Genomic DNA, 19126 nt, shown 5'->3' with positions numbered 1-19126 from the left:
GTATCAATACTTGGCTGCCCTTGAAGATAAAATATACCTAATTCATCACAATATGTTCTGAGGTCTGTGGGAATCTCTTGCATTGTATCTGGCCATCCATTGATGATGAGCTGCCATAAAGGCCTGCTCTTCACATCTTTTCTGTCCAAATCACATTAGGTCAATGTTGTACACATCTTCTAGTTCCAAATCTACTTCATCCACTTGGACATCCAACAGTACATCTTCTGGCTTCTTGGGGTTAGATAGCCTGCTCAATATGTCAGATGTCACCATGAGGTTTCCAGGTTTGTGTCGAACTTCACAATCGTACCCTTGTACTTTGATTAGCAGTCATTGGAGTTGAGGTGGCACATTGGTGTGTGTTTTTTGCCAAATCATTGCCAACAGCTTGTGATTAGTCTCGATCACAAAGAGTTTCCTAAATAGGTAAGTCTGGAATCTGGTGATACCAAACACTAATGCCAATTCTATGTTCAAATAGTTCACCTGAGTGAGTGATAAACATTTAGAACCAAACGCAATTGCTCTAACTTCTGGTAACAGACATGCTCTGAGACCCTTTTGTGAAGCATCTACTTGGAGTGTAGTTTCTTTCCTTGGGTCATAGTATTGTAAACATGCTTCAGAAGAAAGTGACTGTTTTAACGAATCGTATGTGTGTTGATGATCTTCATGCCACGAGAATGGTGTATCCTTCTTGAGAAGTTCACGCAGTGATGATGCCTTTCTCAGAGAAATTCGAGATTTATGATACCAAAAACATCTCTGTAAATCTTCTTTATCTTGAGGTGTCAGCATTGATTGTACATCTTCAACTTTATGTGTCATAATAGACTGAACTGAAAATTAATATGGCTCACATTGATAGCACATTTTTTTGCTATTAAACACGAGACCTTCTCTTCTAGCCTTCTCCATTAGAATGTGACGATTCTTGTCATGCTCTCAGTAACGCAATCCATATGCTGTGGAACAGGTCTTGGCTCGCTGACAGACTGAATGGTAACCATAGAAAGCAATACCTTTCAAATGGTGTTCTGACAGTTGCTAGTTTCTGTGAATCTTCGGAAAAGTGGACTGACAGTATCTATGTTTCTCATCTGATTTTGAGAAGAACTTGGCTTTAGCAAACCTTGGATTGAGCTCTGCCAAAGTAGGAATCTTGTGAGGACATCTCATAAGTGCTCGAATTAATCTGCTAACACTATCACATGTCAACTTGCATCACTTCCTGTGATGCTGTACACTAGACTACTTACATATTCAGTCATAAGTTAACTAGTGTTCAAACAATTAAAGCAATATCATCACACACTGTACCCAGGCATTCACTCAGTGTATCCTGTCTCCCGAAACTCACTCAGTGCACACAGTCACTCAATGTGGACTGTCCTCCACACAGTCACTAAGTGCACACTGTCCCCAGATAGTTGCTCAGTGCACACTGTCCCCAGAGAGTAATTCAGTGCACACTGTCCCTGGACAGTCACTCTGTGCACTCTGTTCCCCTGAAACTCACTCAGTAGACCCTGTGCCTGGACAGTCGCTCAGCGCCTACTGTCCTTAGACAGTCGCTCAGTGCCTACTATCCCTGCATACTCAGAGCCCACTGTTCCCGGCCACTCACTCAGCACCCACTGTCCCCGGACAGTCACCAATTGTCCACTGTCCCTGGACACTCACCCAATATGCACTGTCCCCAGCACTCACTCAATGGAAACTGTCCCTGGATAGTTTTTTTTATTATTCACTTATGGGAAGTGAGTATCGCTGGTAAACCAGCATTTGTGTCCCATCCCTAGTTGCCCTTGAGAAGATGGTGGTGAGCTGCCTTCTTGTACCACTCCAGTCCGTTTGACGTAGGTACACCCACAGTGCTGTTAAGTAGGGAGTTCCAGGATTTTCACCCAGCAACAGTGAATGAATGACGATATAGTTCCAAGTTAGGATGGCGTGTGACTTGGAGGGGAACTTGCACGTGGTGGTGTTCCCATGCATCTGCTGCCCTTGTTCTTCTAGGTGGTTGAGATTGTAGATTTGGAAGGTGCTGTCAAAGGAGCCTTGGTGAGTTGCTGCCACTGTGCGTCGGTTGTGAAGGGAGTGAATGTTGAAGGTGGTGGATGGGGTGCCAATCAAATGGAGTGCTTTGTCCTGGATGGTGTTGAGTTTCTTAGCAATATGTAAAGTGTAAGATGGCAAATTGGTGTTCACCAGTAATGTGAAACGAGCTCAGAACAAATTTACGTCTCATTTTAGAGTACCGAATTTGTACACAGCAAAGTCCTGCAAACAGCAAAGAGATAACGGCTAGATAATCTGTATTCGGTAATATTGTTTAAGGAGTAAATATTGGCCAGGACATGAGGAAAATTACCATGCTCTTATTCAAATAGTAATATGTGACCTCTTATTTCCATCTGAAAGGAGAGACAGTCCCTCACTTTAATGTCTCATCTGAAAAATGTCCTTCTGACAATGCAGCACTCCCTCGATACTGAAGTGCCAGCTTAAATTATGTACTCAGATCTCTGGAGTGGAGTTGGAAACCACAAACTTTTGACTTAGAGGCAAGAGTGCTACCACTGAGTCAGGGTTGACATTTGATACTATACTAGGGCTTGATTCTGCAGCCAATAAAATAATGCAATGAGCTATTTTATCCCTACTAGTGGGTTTTGTCTTAAGCAAAAGTGTTGCCCACACCTTGACTCTCTTACCAGATCTTACATCAAACCAAACTGCATATGTTCCTCTTTTTCTTTTTATTACAATTTGAGCATATGGAAGTGAAGGAGAGCGGTGTCTCTCTAACTTCTTCCCCATTCAGCAATTCACCAGTAGGTCTGCCAATATAACCATCCAGCTAGCCATTTGAAGCAAGAGGCTACCAGGAGGGCAGAGAAAACACTACAAGGATGTCTTTAAAGCCTCCTTGCAAAAATGTGACATCTCCACTGATTCGTGGGAATCTCTTGCCTCTTGCCGGAGACCACCCAAAATGGAGAAGAAGCATCTGCGACGGTGCCAGCCAATTTGAACAACGTCGATATGCCCAGGCAGTGACCAAGTGTAAATAGCGGAAGGAATGTTCAGAAATTCGAGCATCCCATTCACTCGCCTCACCAAACACCACCTGTCCCACCTGAGGCAGAGTGTGCGGATCCAGAATTGGACTATTCAGAAATCTAAGGACCCACAACCCTGGAGTGGAGGAAATTCATCCCTTGTTCCCGTGGGACTGCCTAAGAAGAAGAAGCTATCTCCCCAACAATACTGAATTCTTCCATGACAGACTGTGCTGGGATCAAATGAATTGGGTCATCCCAAGAAAAATAGGTGTTGCTGTGTTTAGGAAGTTTGAAATGAGAGAACAAATTACCTAATATCCATCACTTTTATAGAACACATCTTCAAATTCTGGCTTAATAACGTATAATCTCTTTGTCTCAGCAGTTGTATGATAAGGCAGTAAGGAGAATTTTAAACATGTGTGACTGCACATTTTTAAAACGCACCACTTAAATGCAATTAATTTCTAAACACTTGCTGTGGAAAAACTGGTTAATGAATCCTGAAATGTAACAACCCATCTGTAATATGAAAACAATGAAGGGCTGCAACATTCCAATGGTAATGTGATCAGTTAAGTGAGGAGTGCAAGTAACATTATGTGACAGTCTCACTACACTGAATGTTGCCTGACCTGCCAGCTACAGCAGTTGCTGATGAAACTAAATGTCTGGTGATCAGTTCACATAGAAATCACTGTGAAAACTTTGAACAGAAGCCTTGTGATTAATATATTGATAGAAGCTCCTCGCTTAGGTCCGGCGCGGACCCAGAAATGGCAGCACTGAAGTTTATCTCCAGTCACCAAAAACATGTTCTGTTGTTTTGGATTTCTATTAATTCACATAAACTTGACTAGAACATTTTTCCCTTGTGAAAAACACATCCAATAAAAGTGAGCCTACCTCCAGTTGTGCTGAAAGGAAACTCAGCCCGCTCCACCACTCCCTTACCACTGATTCAAGAAACACCAAAGAGTATTTTTCATTCCATCTTCTCACATCCTGCTCTCTATTTGCATCCCCTCTTCTCCACCTCTCCAGACTCTTATCAACTGTATCCCACAGGTATAACAGGATTCCTTCTGCTGATGAGCTCTCAATGTTTTACTTTTTATTTATAGACTTTAAAATGAACATGTGGAATGACCTTGCAAGCACTGACACGCTCTGTGACCATCCATATATAGCATTTTAATATCATATCTTGGGTACACCAACAACAACTTGCAATTAGATAGCACCTTCAACATAGTAAAACGTCCCAAGGTGCTTCACAGGAGCGTTATCAGTCAAAATTTGATACTGAGCCATATAAGGAAATATTAGGACAAGTGAGCAAGAGCTTGATCAAAGAGGTAAGTTTTCGAAAGTGTCTTAAAGGAAGAGATACAGTGACGTGGAGAGGTTCAGTTACAACCTATTCAAATCTAGAATACAGTGCAGCACATCACAAATATAATAAAGCAGGCCATTATCATGACACAGCACAAATAGTGATGGCACAGGAAAAAGAAAATATGTTGAAGGAGCCTATTCACAAAACTAAAATTCTGACACGACAATCTTCATATTATCTACCCAAACATAAATTCTGGAATACTTTATACTGTTGTGCAGCAGGAAACTTACATTGATGAGAGCAGCCTTCACGAACGTGAGCCTGAGCACAGCAGTCTTTCCAGATGTCTTTCAGTTTATGGATCGGAGACTGGCGCGGCAATACATTTGAATGTCCGATACACCTGATCTATCATGGAGAAATATTATGACCAAGTACTCAGTTAACCACAGAACAGATCCAATTAAAATTTGTAATCAATATTCTAAAACTCAAAAACAATATAATATATTCAAACAATATTTTATTATAAAGAGCGCGTTGTGTGCGATCTCGAAATGTTTTTCCGTAAGTACACTGATCAGGGTAAGTTTTGCACTGCAACTGTAATTGCATCTCACGACAGTAGAGGGCAGTCAGTCAATGCTTCTGTCACATATACTGCAACAAGTGTACATATTAAGTGTATATTAAGTATTTTCAGCAGAAATCCAAGTATACTGATTCACTGAACAAAATAGAACTTCGTGATGTATGCTTGATGGCATTAGAGAACTTCATAAAATAACGCTCCAAAAGGCAAAAATATATCAATACAATGCAGATGTTTAATCCTTTTGTATTTAACTGCAGTTCGTTATAAGAATGACTAAGCACCTATGACATTTAGAAACAGCAGATCATGTTGCGGAAGAGAAAACATAACAATTGCGTTCTTTTTGACCGAATTTACTGTCCTTTAATTCTGTTTCCCCTTGTTTTGAAAACTGCCAGTCTGTACATAGTCTGAGCATCGAAAACTGGTCTCAATTTCACTTCCACCAATTTCTGTTCTAAATTAACTCCAAGGAGAAACCCTCGAGAAAATGTTTCTCCAGATGTAAAGTCCAATGAAAAGCAGAGCTGCACAAACGGTAGAACAAAAATGGCAACAAGTGGAAACTGGTTATAAAATCTTTTTTTGTGACCGTTAATGCAACAGGGTTGGGGATGGGCCCGCCTGACAAAGGCCAGTTCTGATGACATTCCGTTGTTCTGCAGATGGAATAGAAACTAGAACTGCGTTCCTGGTCAAGATGGACATTTAACCAGAGGAAAGAATCACAAGGTTTGAGTGCATCAGCAAAATCAATAACGTGGCAGATTTAAGCGGAATGGTGCTGGGATACAGTTATGTTCTTTTAACAGGTTTCCTGCTTGCCGGCCTCAGGGACTTCAGTCTGTGTGAGTCAGTTGCAGGAATTGAACTAGTGCAGCGCACTTTTGGGCCACACGACCGAACCGGAACCAGAACGGGCATGGCCAAAAAATGGTTGGTCCACTGTGACTAAACTTTGCCCACTTCACATCTGCATGAACAATATATTTTCTAATTATATCGGTTCTATGCGAATTTAGTCATGAGGAATATCAATCATATTTATAGGTGCACATGTATAGTCAGGATTTCTGACATTTCCTCATTCCAAAATGTGTTTGCTCCAGCCGAATCTAAGCAAAACCACAAGTAATTGTCATGTAGTTTCAATGCCACAAATAATAGTGGAAGAATCATTACCAATAATTATAAAGGATTCAAAACCACAACAACAGGACACAACATCACCAATAACAAAGCTATCAAATCCACCAGAATAGAGAATTCAAAGCCACCAACAATAGACGGATCATCATCACCAGTAATAGCGGGATCCAATCAACACTAATAGAGGAATCAGAATCACCAATAATAGAGGATTCAGAACCAGCAATAATAGAGGATACAGAACTAGCAATTATAGAGGAATTAGAACCAGAAACAATAGAGGATTCAGAACCAGCAACAATAGAGAATTCAGAACCAGCAACAATAGAGGAATCAGAACCACCAATAATGGAGGATTCAGAACCAGCAATAATAGAGAATTCAGAACCAGCAACAATAGAGAATTCAGAACCAGCAATAATAGAGGAATCAGAACCAGCAAAAATAGAGAAACCAGAACCAAAAATAACAGTTAATTCAGAACCAGCAACAGGAGAGGATTCAGAACCAGGAACAATAGAGGATTCAGAACCAACAATAATTGAGGATTCAGAACCAGCAACAATAGAGGAATCAGAACCAGCAATAATAGAGAATTCAGAACCAGCAACAATAGAGGATTCAGAACCAGCAATAATAGGGAATTCAGAACCAGCAACAATAGAGGATTCAGAACCACCAATAATAGAGGATTCAGAAACAGCAACAATAGAGGAGTAAGAACCAGCAACAATAGAGGATTCAGAACTAGCAATAACAGAGAAAGCAGAACCAGCAACAATAGAGGAATCAGAACCACCAATAATAGTGGATTCAGAACCAGCAGCAATAATAGAGGATTCAGAACCAGCAACAGTAGAGAATTTAGAACCAACAATAATAGAGCAATCAGTATCAGCAGAAATAGAGAATTCAGAACCACCAATAATAGAGGAATCAGAACCAGCAATAAGAGAGAATTCAGAACCAAAACAATAGAGGAATCGGAACCATCAATAATATAGAATTCAGAACCAGCAAAACTAGAGAAATCAGAACCAGCAATAATAGAGAATTTAGAACCAGCAACAATAGAGGAATAAGATCCAACAATAATAGAGGATTCAGAAACAGCAAAAATAGAGAATTCAGAACCAGCAACAATAGAGGAATAAGAACCATCAATAATAGAGGATTCAGAACCAGCAAAAATAGAGAATTCAGAACCAGCAATAATAGAGAATTCAGAATCAGCAACAATAGAGGAATAAGAACCACCAATAATAGAGGAATAAGAACCACCAATAATAGAGGATTCAGAAACAGCACAAATAGAGGAATCAGAACCAGCAAAAATAGTGAATTCAGAACCAGCAACAATAGAGGAATCAGAACCACCAATAATAGAGGATTCAGAACCAGCACTAATAGAGAATTCAGAACCAGCAACAATAGAGGATTCAGAACCAGCAAAAATAGAGAATTCAGAACCAGCAACAATAGAGGAATAAGAACCACCAATAATAGAGGATTCAGAACCAGCAACAATAGAGAACTCAGAACCAGCAATAATAGAGAATTCAGAACCAGCAACAAGAGAGGAATAAGAACCACCAATAATAGAGGAATCAGAACCAGCAGTAATAGAGGAATCAGAACCAGCAAAAATGGAGAATTCAGAACCACCAATAATAGAGGAATCTGAACCAGCAAAAATAGAGAATTCAGAACCACCAACAATAGAGAATTCAGGACCAGTAACAATAGAGGAATCAGAACAACCAATAATAGAGGATTCAGAAACAACAAAAATAGATGATTCAGAACCAGCAATAATAGAGGATTCAGAACCAGCAAAAATAGAGGATTCAGAACCAGCAAAAATAGAGGAATCAGAACCACCAATAATAGAGGATTCAGAACCAGCAGAAATAGAGGATTCAGAACCAGCACTAATAGAGAATTCAGAACCAGCAACAATAGAGGATTCAGAACCAGCAAAAATAGAGAATTCAGAACCAGCAACAATAGAGGAATAAGAACCACCAATAATAGAGGATTCAGAACCAGCAACAATAGAGAACTCAGAACCAGCAATAATAGAGAATTCAGAACCAGCAACAAGAGAGGAATAAGAACCACCAATAATAGAGGATTCAGAACCAGCAGTAATAGAGGAATCAGAACCAGCAAAAATGGAGAATTCAGAACCACCAATAATAGAGGAATCTGAACCAGCAAAAATAGAGAATTCAGAACCACCAATAATAGAGAATTCAGAACCAGCAACAATAGAGGAATCAGAACAACCAATAGAGGATTCAGAAACAACAAAAATAGATGATTCAGAACCAGCAATAATAGAGGATTCAGAACCAGCAAAAATAGAGGATTCAGAACCAGCAAAAATAGAGAATTCAGAACCAGCAACAATAGAGGAATCAGAACCACCAATAATAGAGGATTCAGAACCAGCAGAAATAGAGGATTCAGAACCAGCAATAATAGAGAATTCAGAACCAGCAACAATAGAGGAATCAGAACTAGCAATAATAGAGGAATCACAACCACCAGTAATAGAGGATCCACCACCAGCAGAAATAGAGGATTCAGAACCAGCAACAATAGAGGAATCAGAACCAGCAAAAATAGAGGATTCAGAACCAGTAGAAATAGAGGATTCAGAACCAGCAGAAATAGAGGATTCAGAACCAGCAACAATAGAGGAATCAGAACCATCAATAATAGAGGATTCAGAACCACCAATAATAGAGGATTCAGAAGCAGCAGAAATAGAGGATTCAGAACCAGCAACAATAGAGAATTCAGAACCAGCAAAAATAGAGAATTCAGAACCAGCAACAATAGAGGAATCAGAACAACCAATAATAGAGGATTCAGAAACAACAAAAATAGATGATTCAGAACCAGCAATAATAGAGGATTCAGAACCAGCAAAAATAGAGGATTCAGAACCAGCAAAAATAGAGAATTCAGAACCAGCAACAATAGAGGAATCAGAACCACCAATAATAGAGGATTCAGAACCAGCAGAAATAGAGGATTCAGAACCAGCACTAATAGAGAATTCAGAACCAGCAACAATAGAGGATTCAGAACCAGCAAAAATAGAGAATTCAGAACCAGCAACAATAGACGAATAAGAACCACCAATAATAGAGGATTCAGAACCAGCAACAATAGAGAACTCAGAACCAGCAATAATAGAGAATTCAGAACCAGCAACAAGAGAGGAATAAGAACCACCAATAATAGAGGATTCAGAACCAGCAGTAATAGAGGAATCAGAACCAGCAAAAATGGAGAATTCAGAACCACCAATAATAGAGGAATCTGAACCAGCAAAAATAGAGAATTCAGAACCACCAACAATAGAGAATTCAGAACCAGCAACAATAGAGGAATCAGAACAACCAATAGAGGATTCAGAAACAACAAAAATAGATGATTCAGAACCAGCAATAATAGAGGATTCAGAACCAGCAAAAATAGAGGATTCAGAACCAGCAAAAATAGAGAATTCAGAACCAGCAATAATAGAGGATTCAGAACCAGCAGAAATAGAGGATTCAGAACCAGCAATAATAGAGAATTCAGAACCAGCAACAATAGAGGAATCAGAACTAGCAATAATAGAGGAATCACAACCACCAGTAATAGAGGATCCACCACCAGCAGAAATAGAGGATTCAGAACCAGCAACAATAGAGGAATCAGAACCAGCAAAAATAGAGGATTCAGAACCAGTAGAAATAGAGGATTCAGAACCAGCAGAAATAGAGGATTCAGAACCAGCAACAATAGAGGAATCAGAACCATCAATAATAGAGGATTCAGAACCACCAATAATAGAGGATTCAGAAGCAGCAGAAATAGAGGATTCAGAACCAGCAACAATAGAGAATTCAGAACCAGCAAAAATAGAGGATTCAGAACCAGCAAAATTAGAGGATTCAGAACCAGCAAAAGTAGAGAATTCAGAACCAGCAACAATAGAGGAATCAGAACCAGCAAAAATAGAGGATTCAGAACCAGCAAAAATAGAGAATTCAGAACCAGCAACAATAGGGGAATCAGAACCACCAATAATAGAGGATTCAGAACCAGCAATAATAGAGAATTCAGAACCAGCAACAATAGAGGAATCAGAACCAGCAAAAATAGAGGATTCAGAACCAGCAAGAATAGAGGATTCAGAACCAACAATAATAGAGGATTCAGAACCAGCAGATATAGAGGATTCAGAACCAGCAACAATAGAGGAATCAGAACCAGCAAAAATAGAGAATTCAGAACCAGCAACAATAGAGGAATCGGAACCACCAATAATAGAGTATTCAGAACCAGCAAAAGTAGAGAATTCAGACCCAGCAATAATAGAGAATTCAGAACCAGCAACAATAGAGGATTCAGAACCACCAATAATAGAGGATTCAGAACCAGCAATAATAGAGGAATCAGAACCAGCAACAATGGAGAATTCAGAACCAGCAATAAAAGAGGATTGAGAACCAGCAAAATTGGGAATTCAGAACCAGCAACAATAGAGGAATCGGAACCACCAATAATAGAGGATTCAGAACCAGCAAAAGTAGAGAATTCAGAAGCAGCAATATTAGAGAATTCAGAACCAGCAATAATAGAGGAATCAGAACCAGCAACAATGGAGAATTCAGAACCAGCAACAAAAGAGGATTCAGAACCAGCAAAAATAGAGAATTCAGAACCACTAATAATAGAGGATTCAGAACCAACAATAATAGAGGATTCAGAACCAGCAATAATAGAAAATTCAGAATCAGCAACAATGGAGAATCCAGAACCCGCAATAATAGAGAATTCAGAACCACGAATAATGGAGAATTCAGAACCAGCAACAATAGAGGATTCAGAACCAGCAATAATAGAGGATTCAGAAACAAGAAAAATAGAGGATTCAGAACCAGCAATAAAAGAGGATTCAGAACCAGCAACAATAGAGAATTCAGAACCATCAAAAATAGAGGATTCAGAACCAGCAATAATAGAGGAATCAGAACCAACCAATAATAGAGAATTCAGAACCAGCAAAATAGAGGATTCAGAACCAGCAAAAATAGAGAATTCAGAAACAGCAACAATAGAGGAATCGGAACCACCAATAATAGAGGATTCAGAACCAGCAAAAGTAGAGAATTCAGAACCAGCAATAAGAGAGAATTCAGAACCACCAATAATAGAGGATTCAGAACCAGCAAAAATAGAGAATCAGAACAACCAATAATAGAGGAATCAGAACCACCAATAACAGTGGAAACAGAACCACCAATCATAGAGGATTCAGAACCAGCAACAATAGAGGAATCAGAACCACCAATAATAGAGGAATCTGAACCAGCAAAAATAGAGAAATCAGAACCAGCAACAATAGAGGAATCTGAACCAGCAAAAATAGAGAATACAGAACCGTCAATAATAGAGGATGCAGAACCAGCAATAATAGTGGAATCAGAACCACCAATAATAGAGGATTCAGAACCAGCAATTATAGAGGAATCTGAACCAGCAAAAATAGAGAATTCAGAACCACCAATAACAGAGAATTCAGAACCAGCAAACAATAGAGGAATCAGAACCACCAATAATAGAGGATTTAGAACAAGCAAAAATAGAGGATTCAGAACCACCAATAATAGAGGATTCAGAACCAGCAACAATAGAGAATTCAGAACCAGCAGAAATAGAGAATTCAGAACCAGCAACAATAGAGGAATCGGAACTACCAATAATAGAGGATTCAGAACCAGCAAAAGTAGAGAATTCAGAACGAGCAATATTAGAGAATTCAGAAACAGCAACAATAGAGGAATCTGAACCATCAAAAATAGAGAATTCAGAACCACCAATAATAGAGAATTCAGAACCAGCAACAATAGAGGAATCAGAACCACCAATAATAGAGGATTCAGAACCAGCAACAATAGAGATTTCAGAACCAGCAAAAATAGAGAATTCAGAACCAGCAACAATAGAGGAATCAGAACCAGCAAAAATAGAGGATTCAGAACCAACAATAATAGAGGATTCAGAACCAGCAGATATAGAGGATTCAGAACCAGCAACAATAGAGGAATCAGAACCAGCAAAAATAGAGAATTCAGAACCAGCAACAATAGAGGAATCGGAACCACCAATAATAGAGGATTCAGAACCAGCAAAAGTAGAGAATTCAGACCCAGCAATAATAGAGAATTCAGAACCAGCAACAATAGAGGATTCAGAACCACCAATAATAGAGGATTCAGAACCAGCAATAAAAGAGGATTCAGAACCAGCAAAAATAGAGAATTCAGAACCAGCAACAATAGAGGATTCAGAACCACCAATAATAGAGGATTCAGAACCACCAATAATAGAGGATTCAGAACAAGCAATAATAGAGGAATCAGAACCAGCAACAATAGAGAATTCAGAACCATCAAAAATAGAGGATTCAGAACCAGCAATAATAGAGGAATCAGAACCAACCAATAATAGAGAATTCAGAACCAGCAAAATAGAGGATTCAGAACCAGCAAAAATAGAGAATTCAGAAACAGCAACAATAGAGGAATCGGAACCACCAATAATAGAGGATTCAGAACCAGCAAAAGTAGAGAATTCAGAACCAGCAATAAGAGAGAATTCAGAACCACCAATAATAGAGGATTCAGAACCAGCAAAAATAGAGAATCAGAACAACCAATAATAGAGGAATCAGAACCACCAATAACAGTGGAAACAGAACCACCAATCATAGAGGATTCAGAACCAGCAACAATAGAGGAATCAGAACCACCAATAATAGAGGAATCTGAACCAGCAAAAATAGAGAAATCAGAACCAGCAACAATAGAGGAATCTGAACCAGCAAAAATAGAGAATACAGAACCGTCAATAATAGAGGATGCAGAACCAGCAATAATAGTGGAATCAGAACCACCAATAATAGAGGATTCAGAACCAGCAATTATAGAGGAATCTGAACCAGCAAAAATAGAGAATTCAGAACCACCAATAACAGAGAATTCAGAACCAGCAAACAATAGAGGAATCAGAACCACCAATAATAGAGGATTTAGAACAAGCAAAAATAGAGGATTCAGAACCACCAATAATAGAGGATTCAGAACCAGCAACAATAGAGAATTCAGAACCGGCAGAAATAGAGAATTCAGAACCAGCAACAATAGAGGAATCGGAACTACCAATAATAGAGGATTCAGAACCAGCAAAAGTAGAGAATTCAGAACGAGCAATATTAGAGAATTCAGAAACAGCAACAATAGAGGAATCTGAACCATCAAAAATAGAGAATTCAGAACCACCAATAATAGAGAATTCAGAACCAGCAACAATAGAGGAATCAGAACCACCAATAATAGAGGATTCAGAACCAGCAACAATAGAGATTTCAGAACCAGCAAAAATAGAGAATTCAGAACCAGCAACAATAGAGGAATCAGAACCAGCAAAAATAGAGGATTCAGAACCAACAATAATAGAGGATTCAGAACCAGCAGATATAGAGGATTCAGAACCAGCAACAATAGAGGAATCAGAACCAGCAAAAATAGAGAATTCAGAACCAGCAACAATAGAGGAATCGGAACCACCAATAATAGAGGATTCAGAACCAGCAAAAGTAGAGAATTCAGACCCAGCAATAATAGAGAATTCAGAACCAGCAACAATAGAGGATTCAGAACCACCAATAATAGAGGATTCAGAACCAGCAATAAAAGAGGATTCAGAACCAGCAAAAATAGAGAATTCAGAACCAGCAACAATAGAGGATTCAGAACCACCAATAATAGAGGATTCAGAACCACCAATAATAGAGGATTCAGAACAAGCAATAATAGAGGAATCAGAACCAGCAACAATGGAGAATTCAGAACCAGCAATAAAAGAGGATTCAGAACCAGCAAAATTGGGAATTCAGAACCACCAATAATAGAGAATTCAGAACCAGCAACAATAGAGGAATCGGAACCACCAATAATAGAGGATTCAGAAACAGCAAAAGTAGAGAATTCAGAACCAGCAATATTAGAGAATTCAGAACCAGCAATAATAGAGGAATCAGAACCAGCAACAATGGAGAATTCAGAACCAGCAATAAAAGAGGATTCAGAACCAGCAAAAATAGAGAATTCAGAACCACTAATAATAGAGAATTCAGAACCAGCAACAATAATCAGAACCACCAATAATAGAGGATTCAGAACCAACAATAATAGAGGATTCAGAACCACCAATAATAGAAAATTCAGAACCAGCAACAATGGAGAATCCAGAACCCGCAATAATAGAGAATTCAGAACCACGAATAATAGAGAATTCAGAACCAGCAACAATAGAGGATTCAGAACCACCAATAATAGAGGATTCAGAAACAAGAAAAATAGAGGATTCAGAACCAGCAATAAAAGAGGATTCAGAACCAGGAACAATAGAGAATTCAGAACCATCAAAAATAGAGGATTCAGAACCAGCAATAATAGAGGAATCAGAACCAACCAATAATAGAGAATTCAGAACCAGCAGAAATAGAGGATTCAGAACCAGCAAAAATAGAGAATTCAGAAACAGCAATAAGAGAGAATTCAGAACCACCAATAATAGAGGATTCAGAACCAGCAAAAATAGAGAATTCAGAACCAGCAATAAGAGAGAATTCAGAACCACCAATAATAGAGGAATCAGAACCACCAAAAACAGTGGAAACAGAACCACCAATCATAGAGGATTCAGAACCAGCAACAATAGAGGAATCAGAACCAGCAAAAATAGGGGATTCAGAATCAGCAATAATAGGGGAATCAGAACCACCAATAATAGAGGAATCTGAACCAGCAAAAATAGAGAAATCAGAACCAGCAACAATAGAGGAATCTGAACCAGCAAAAATAGAGAATACAGAACCGTCAATAATAGAGGATGCAGAACCAGCAATAATAGAGGAATCAGAACCACCAATAATAGAGGATTCAGAACCAGCAATAATAGAGGAATCAGAACCAGCAAAAATAGAGGATTCAGAACCAGCAAAAATAGAGAATTCAGAACCAGCAACAATAGGGGAATCAGAACCACCAATAATAGAGGATTCAGAACCAGCAATAATAGAGAATTCAGAACCAGCAACAATAGAGGAATCAGAACCAGCAAAAATAGAGGATTCAGAACCAGCAAGAATAGAGGATTCAGAACCAACAATAATAGAGGATTCAGAACCAGCAGATATAGAGGATTCAGAACCAGCAACAATAGAGGAATCAGAACCAGCAAAAATAGAGAATTCAGAACCAGCAACAATGGAGGAATCGGAACGACCAATAATAGAGTATTCAGAACCAGCAAAAGTAGAGAATTCAGACCCAGCAATAATAGAGAATTCAGAACCAGCAACAATAGAGGATTCAGAACCACCAATAATAGAGGATTCAGAACCAGCAATAATAGAGGAATCAGAACCAGCAACAATGGAGAATTCAGAACCAGCAATAAAAGAGGATTGAGAACCAGCAAAATTGGGAATTCAGAACCAGCAACAATAGAGGAATCGGAACCACCAATAATAGAGGATTCAGAACCAGCAAAAGTAGAGAATTCAGAAGCAGCAATATTAGAGAATTCAGAACCAGCAATAATAGAGGAATCAGAACCAGCAACAATGGAGAATTCAGAACCAGCAACAAAAGAGGATTCAGAACCAGCAAAAATAGAGAATTCAGAACCACTAATAATAGAGGATTCAGAACCAACAATAATAGAGGATTCAGAACCAGCAATAATAGAAAATTCAGAATCAGCAACAATGGAGAATCCAGAACCCGCAATAATAGAGAATTCAGAACCACGAATAATGGAGAATTCAGAACCAGCAACAATAGAGGATTCAGAACCAGCAATAATAGAGGATTCAGAAACAAGAAAAATAGAGGATTCAGAACCAGCAATAAAAGAGGATTCAGAACCAGCAACAATAGAGAATTCAGAACCATCAAAAATAGAGGATTCAGAACCAGCAATAATAGAGGAATCAGAACCAACCAATAATAGAGAATTCAGAACCAGCAGAAATAGAGGATTCAGAACCAGCAAAAATAGAGAATTCAGAAACAGCAACAATAGAGGAATCGGAACCACCAATAATAGAGGATTCAGAACCAGCAAAAGTAGAGAATTCAGAACCAGCAATAAGAGAGAATTCAGAACCACCAATAATAGAGGATTCAGAACCAGCAAAAATAGAGAATCAGAACAACCAATAATAGAGGAATCAGAACCACCAATAACAGTGGAAACAGAACCACCAATCATAGAGGATTCAGAACCAGCAACAATAGAGGAATCAGAACCACCAATAATAGAGGAATCTGAACCAGCAAAAATAGAGAAATCAGAACCAGCAACAATAGAGGAATCTGAACCAGCAAAAATAGAGAATACAGAACCGTCAATAATAGAGGATGCAGAACCAGCAATAATAGTGGAATCAGAACCACCAATAATAGAGGATTCAGAACCAGCAATTATAGAGGAATCTGAACCAGCAAAAATAGAGAATTCAGAACCACCAATAACAGAGAATTCAGAACCAGCAAACAATAGAGGAATCAGAACCACCAATAATAGAGGATTTAGAACAAGCAAAAATAGAGGATTCAGAACCACCAATAATAGAGGATTCAGAACCAGCAACAATAGAGAATTCAGAACCGGCAGAAATAGAGAATTCAGAACCAGCAACAATAGAGGAATCGGAACTACCAATAATAGAGGATTCAGAACCAGCAAAAGTAGAGAATTCAGAACGAGCAATATTAGAGAATTCAGAAACAGCAACAATAGAGGAATCTGAACCATCAAAAATAGAGAATTCAGAACCACCAATAATAGAGAATTCAGAACCAGCAACAATAGAGGAATCAGAACCACCAATAATAGAGGATATAGAACCAGCAAAAATAGTGGATTCAGAACCACCAATAATAGAGGATTCAGAACCAGCAACAATAGAGAATTCAGAACCAGCAAAAATAGAGAATTCAGAACCAGCAACAATAGAGGAATCAGAACCAGCAAAAATAGAGGATTCAGAACCAACAATAATAGAGGATTCAGAACCAGCAGATATAGAGGATTCAGAACCAGCAACAATAGAGGAATCAGAACCAGCAAAAATAGAGAATTCAGAACCAGCAACAATAGAGGAATCGGAACCACCAATAATAGAGGATTCAGAACCAGCAAAAGTTGAGAATTCAGACCCAGCAATAATAGAGAATTCAGAACCAGCAACAATAGAGGATTCAGAACCACCAATAATAGAGGATTCAGAACCATCAATAAAAGAGGATTCAGAACCAGCAAAAATAGAGAATTCAGAACCACTAATAATAGAGAATTCAGAACCAGCAACAATAGAGGAATCAGAACCACCAATAATAGAGGATTCAGAACCAGCAAAAGTAGAGAATTCAGACCCAGCAATAATTGAGAATTCAGAACCAGCAACAATAGAGGATTCAGAACCACCAATAATAGAGGATTCAGAACCACCAATAATAGAGGATTCAGAACAAGCAATAATAGAGGAATCAGAACCAGCAACAATGGAGAATTCAGAACCAGCAATAAAAGAGGATTCAGAACCAGCAAAATTGGGAATTCAGAACCACCAATAATAGAGAATTCAGAACCAGCAACAATAGAGGAATCGGAACCACCAATAATAGAGGATTCAGAAACAGCAAAAGTAGAGAATTCAGAACCAGCAATATTAGAGAATTCAGAACCAGCAATAATAGAGGAATCAGAACCAGCAACAATGGAGAATTCAGAACCAGCAATAAAAGAGGATTCAGAACCAGCAAAAATAGAGAATTCAGAACCACTAATAATAGAGAATTCAGAACCAGCAACAATAATCAGAACCACCAATAATAGAGGATTCAGAACCAGCAACAATAGAGGATTCAGAACCAGCAATAATAGAAAATTCAGAACCAGCAACAATGGAGAATCCAGAACCCGCAATAATAGAGAATTCAGAACCACGAATAATAGAGAATTCAGAACCAGCAACAATAGAGGATTCAGAACCACCAATAATAGAGGATTCAGAAACAAGAAAAATAGAGGATTCAGAACCAGCAATAAAAGAGGATTCAGAACCAGCAACAATAGAGAATTCAGAACCATCAAAAATAGAGGATTCAGAACCAGCAATAATAGAGGAATCAGAACCAACCAATAATAGAGAATTCAGAACCAGCAGAAATAGAGGATTCAGAACCAGCAAAAATAGAGAATTCAGAAACAGCAATAAGAGAGAATTCAGAACCACCAATAATAGAGGATTCAGAACCAGCAAAAATAGAGAATTCAGAACCAGCAATAAGAGAGAATTCAGAACCACCAATAATAGAGGAATCAGAACCACCAAAAACAGTGGAAACAGAACCACCAATCATAGAGGATTCAGAACCAGCAACAATAGAGGAATCAGAACCAGCAAAAATAGAGGATTCAGAATCAGCAATAATAGAGGAATCAGAACCACCAATAATAGAGGAATCTGAACCAGCAAAAATAGAGAAATCAGAACCAGCAAAAATAGAGGAATCTGAACCAGCAAAAATAGAGAATACAGAACCGTCAATAATAGAGGATGCAGAACAGCAATAATAGAGGAATCAGAACCACCAATAATAGAGGATTCAGAACCAGCAATAATAGAGGAATCTGAACCAGCAAAAATAGAGAATTCAGAACCAGCAAACAATAGAGGAATCAGAACCACCAATAATAGAGGATTTAGAACAAGCAAAAATAGAGGATTCAGAACCACCAATAATAGAGGATTCAGAACTAGCAACAATAGAGAATTCAGAACAAGCAAAAATAGAGAATTCAGAACCAGCAACAATAGAGGAATCG

Source organism: Heterodontus francisci, chromosome 14 (genome assembly GCF_036365525.1).
Source record: "Heterodontus francisci isolate sHetFra1 chromosome 14, sHetFra1.hap1, whole genome shotgun sequence".
NCBI lineage: Eukaryota > Metazoa > Chordata > Chondrichthyes > Heterodontiformes > Heterodontidae > Heterodontus > Heterodontus francisci.
Note: the sequence above shows the minus strand (reverse complement) of the source record.